This window comes from Manis javanica, chromosome 1 (assembly GCF_040802235.1).
Source record: "Manis javanica isolate MJ-LG chromosome 1, MJ_LKY, whole genome shotgun sequence".
NCBI classification, from domain to species: domain Eukaryota; kingdom Metazoa; phylum Chordata; class Mammalia; order Pholidota; family Manidae; genus Manis; species Manis javanica.
This window is the reverse complement of record NC_133156.1, coordinates 26,920,523-26,924,947: the sequence shown is the minus strand read 5'-3', so window position 1 is coordinate 26,924,947 and position 4,425 is coordinate 26,920,523. Positions and strand designations below refer to the sequence as shown.

Sequence of the window (4,425 nt, the reverse complement as noted above, 5' to 3'; positions counted from 1 at the left end):
CCTGCAGAGGCAGCACTCGGTCGCCAGGTGGTGATGCGGAGCTGGGTATCCAACCTCTGTGAGGAGCGAGCGGTGGCCGCGCTCGGGAACATGTGACCTGGGCCACGGCGCGGGCTCCTGGAACACGTGATGGGGCCCGGAAGCGGCCACCCGGCGGCTAGGGGGATGGCGAGGGCTCGGCGCTGAGGCGGGGCCCGGGGGGCTGTGCTGAAGCGGGAGCCGGAGCCGGAGCCGGAGCTGGAACCCGAGCGGTGAGTCCGCTCGCTGACGGGCTGGGGCTGGTAGCTTGACACCCCTTCGGCAGGACCCACCTCTCCCTCCCCCGGGGCGCCGCGGATGCTCGGGGCCGGGCAGCCACCTGCCCGGGCTGCGGGTCCGAGTCTCCTGAGCAGCCCCAGGCAGGCCCCCCTCCCCCCGGGATGAGGCGGACGGGAGAGCCCTTTGTCGCCCGTGCTGTCTCCCTTGACCTCCCGTCCTTCTTACAGAAGGGAGAGCTGAGGTCCTGAGATGGGAAGGTTCAGCAAGCGACCAGCCGGGTCTCCTCCCCGGCTTCCAGAGGGGTCCGGGCGTCCGAGTTAAGTCGCCGGCTCTGGGCGGGAGCCTTGCTCGGGACTTGCTGATAGTGGGTCTTTGGCTCATAGAATACCTGCACTGCAAGGACCCGAGAAATCGTCTGGGGCATTCTAGGACACCTGGGGAATTGGAGGGCCAGGAGGAGTCGGGGGCTGCCTAAGGTCACCCAGTGGGTTAGTCCTACCACCCGACCTGCGACTGGAATCCACGTCTCCTTAAGCGACAGTTTCCCTTTCATTACACTGCCTCCTGCAGAAAACGTGACATGTGAAGAGGCGCCCGTTTCCCGTCCGCTTTTATTCCTTTTCCTTCTTAGCTCTACATCCTCCATCGCTGGGTTTGGATTGGCCCTGGGTGTGGCTCCCTGTTTCACTGTACACGATTTTTCTGCTAACTCATTATTCTGTAGGTTTTGTTTCTAACCGTCCTGCAATTTTGTTTAAGTCATATCAAAATATGAAATAAGATTCAGTGTATGCTCCTGTGAGGACAGGTGGCTCCCAGCTGTGGTCGTGGAGAGCCTTGGCATTAACTCGAAGGATGTAAAGACCTTTGCTTTATTTTTTCCGTAACTTGTCAGATTTGGGGAATACCAGTTATTTGGATGCATTTATTTGAGGCTTGATGACATAAGATAGCAGTTGGGTGTAATGCAAAGAATCGGGGAATTAGATTTTGTTCTGACACTTGATTTGCAACCTTGGGTGAGTCACATCCTCGCTTGGGTTTAGGTTTCCCAGCCTTAGAATGATGGAGTTGAGTCCCTGAGGGCCTCCTCTGCTCAGACATTCTCTGCATCCAGGTCTGTTTCTTTTCTAATCAGGGAGGTTTTTTCCCTTGTGTACATTAGTATCTGCCTTGTAACAAGGCTTAATCCAGTTGTTCAGGAGGCAGTTTCCCTACTTATTTCTACATTGCCATGAAATTCTCTTCTTTCTTCCTGTCTCTGTATTATGTCCAAGGCAAATGCTGACAGTTGAAAATGGTTTTGACTGAATTTTATTACTTTAAACATGATCAGACTCTCTTTGACTCTTGTCAAGAACCTAGTCTACAGTAATTAATTTGTACATTTAGGGCATGTTTTCTTTAAAGCTGTTCTTGCAGTCAAGAAGCACAGGGGACACAAAAGGCCTGGTCATATGCTCTTAGTTTGAGACCTTCTGGAATGGAGGATATTTAGCAGAGACTGCTCTGATGATGATTTTAAGCCCCTCTCCCTTTGTTTTCTGTTTGTGCCATTTTTCACAAACAGATAAGGACTGTTGAGTCCTTATTTTTCCTTTAAAATCATGGAGCTGTTGAGTCAGCCTCGTCCCTGTGGCAGCTTGAAGGACTCAGAGCTGTGTTTGTCTATTTTAAAGGCAGTGCAAGGAGTTGGATTACACATTTCTTTTGTAATATTCCAGAGACTACAATAAGGGCCAATGGATGGAAGTGTCAAAAGGGAAGTGGTTTTGGGGTGAGCCTAAGAACTTTCAAAGAACTAGCACTCTCTCATGTTGCAACCCAGAACATGGAGGTCCCTGTCACTGGAGGTAATTGTTGCTTGGCAATTACTTTTGGAAATATTGTACACTAGATTATTGTGTTGGGTGGAGGGTTGGACTAGATAAAGTCTAAAATTTTCTTTTAACTCAGGGGTTTTGTGAACTTCAGGACTTGACTTGTTAGCAGGTGGGCTATGAAGTAGAGTAGTTGTAGTAGATGTCCACTTTTGTGAGTGCTTTATTTTACCCCTTGCCTCGGGTAACTCTTATCATGTTAAGTACTCCTGCATTTTCTTTCTTTTTATCCTTCCTCCCCTCCTTAGGGAGTGTCTCAGTTCTTTAAATGCTTCCAGGGTCAGATGCTGAAGAATTACTGCTGTTAAATGATACATTTCTTCTTCCCACCCTGACCTGAATCAAGGTCTTACACCTGGGTTGACTGAGTGGACTTTGTTTTCTGCTTTAGCCAGCCTGGCCCTGATAACCCCTTCCAGAAGTATAACTGGCTAACCTTTAACACCGAGCTTCCTGAATTGTTGTGGCAGTTCCTAACTATCCTGAACTTCCCTCCTTTAACCAGGCTTTTCTGGGTCTGAACACACAAAGCCATCTCTGTGTAATGAAATGGGAGTGAGGTCCAGGGGATGGGACGTTCTAATATGACAAAATAGAAACTTAATCATGCTCTTCTTTTATCTCCCCAAGTTTTTCTCGGAAGCCTTGACACCCGGGCCAGTTCTCAGTGCCCCATGCTACTAGGAAAGACAGCTCTGGCATCTGGGTTACTGGGATGCACATGGCATGTAGATTGCCATTTTCAAGGTGGGGACTTCGCTTAGCTCTCTGGAATGATGGAAGAGGAAGTCTTGCAGAGTTTTATTTGTATAGTGAACTTGCTGACTTCTTGTTCTTGAAATTCCCTATGGTAATAATCACAATTGCCACCGCTAATGAGGGTCCACTGTGGACCAGGCTACACATCTATCTTTTCCTTCTATCTTCATAATAATAATGTGATTGTTAATGATATTTTTCAGATGAGGAAACTGAGGCAAAGGGAGACTCAGTAACTCAGGGGCCACATAACGGGGACTCTGAACTCTTGTGCTTTTTATTATGCAGAATTTCCCCTGTAGACCTAATCCTTTCTCAGTTTCTTTCAGAGGGAGATTGTAGTGGGAGAGTAGATGATTAATGGTGTGATAGAAAGAACACTGGACTGGGAATCTGTATGCTGTTTTCCAATTCCAAGTCTTTACCCATCTGGGGCCTTGATTTTCCTACCTCTAAATTGGAAGCTGGAGCTTGATCTTCTTTAAGTCACACCTTGTCCTAACATCTAGTGAATTTTTATGATTTGGTGTGAAAAGTGAACGTGTTTGCCTCTTCAGCCCCTCCTGTCCAGAGTTTTCTGAAGTCAGCAACTGTTTTGTAGCTGTTTTATAGGAGTCTCGAGTTATTGCATGTATTTCTGTGATAGGTTAGATGGAGTTTTATCTGATGCTCTTTAAAAACAAATCATGTGGAAGTCATAAATTTTCACTTCCCTCCCTGTGGACTACATATAGCAACACAGTTGTGTCCTTACTTGTTCATGTCTTTGGAATTCTAGTAACAGAAGAGAAAAAATGCATCTAGAGAATTTGCTGCTTTCTGGGTTCCAGAGTCCAACCTAATGTAATTATTTCAGAATAATGGGTGGTACTTTTAGTCTACAGATATTGCCAATTCATAAACTCTGGTAGGAGGTGAGGCCTGGGGCGTACCCATCATAATAAGATAATATATTTTAATAGTGCTTTATATAAAGCTGCCTGTAACCATCACTTAGAAAGCTTGTTAAAAATATTATGCTCAGGTTGAATCAGACTGGGCCCAGAAGTCTGTTAGGTGTTTTTTTTGTTAGCAGTTTTATTGAGAAATAATTCATATAGCATATATTTCAGTCATTTAAAGGGTACAATTCAATGCTTTTAGTATATTCACAGAGTTGTGCAACCATCACCACAATCAATTTTAGAACATTTTCATCATCCCAAATGAAACTCTTGGCCTTTACCACTGATCCCTCCCAACTCCCTAGTCAAAACCCTAGGCAACTACTAATCTACTTTCTATAGGTTTCCCTATTGTGGACTTACGTATAAACAAAATCATACAATATATAGAACTCTGTGACTGGCTTTTTTCACTTAGAATAGTATTTCAAGGTTCACCCATGTTGGAGCATATATCAGTATTTCGTATCTTTTTATCCATTGTATGGCTTTTCCACATTTTATTTATCCATTCATCAGGTTTATTTCCACTTTTTGGCTATTAAGAATAATGCTGTTATGAACATTTGTGTGCAAGTTTTTCT

At 45.4% G+C, this 4,425-nt stretch overlaps 1 protein-coding gene across 6 annotated transcripts in view; it reads left to right on the top strand.

The window, feature by feature from the left end:
* The first annotated feature begins 106 nt into the window (after positions 1–106).
* Positions 107–4,425, top strand: part of SLC36A1 (solute carrier family 36 member 1) — a 71,915-nt gene continuing 67,596 nt past the window's right edge. For 4 of the 6 annotated variants that reach the window (XM_073230407.1, XM_073230406.1, XM_073230404.1 and 1 more), the window contains exon 1: positions 107–251. The gene's annotated coding sequence lies outside the window, so the exon portion shown is untranslated. The remainder of the gene's footprint in view (positions 252–4,425) is intronic. The other 2 variants (XM_017644723.3, XM_073230416.1) reach the window with 1 other exon arrangement.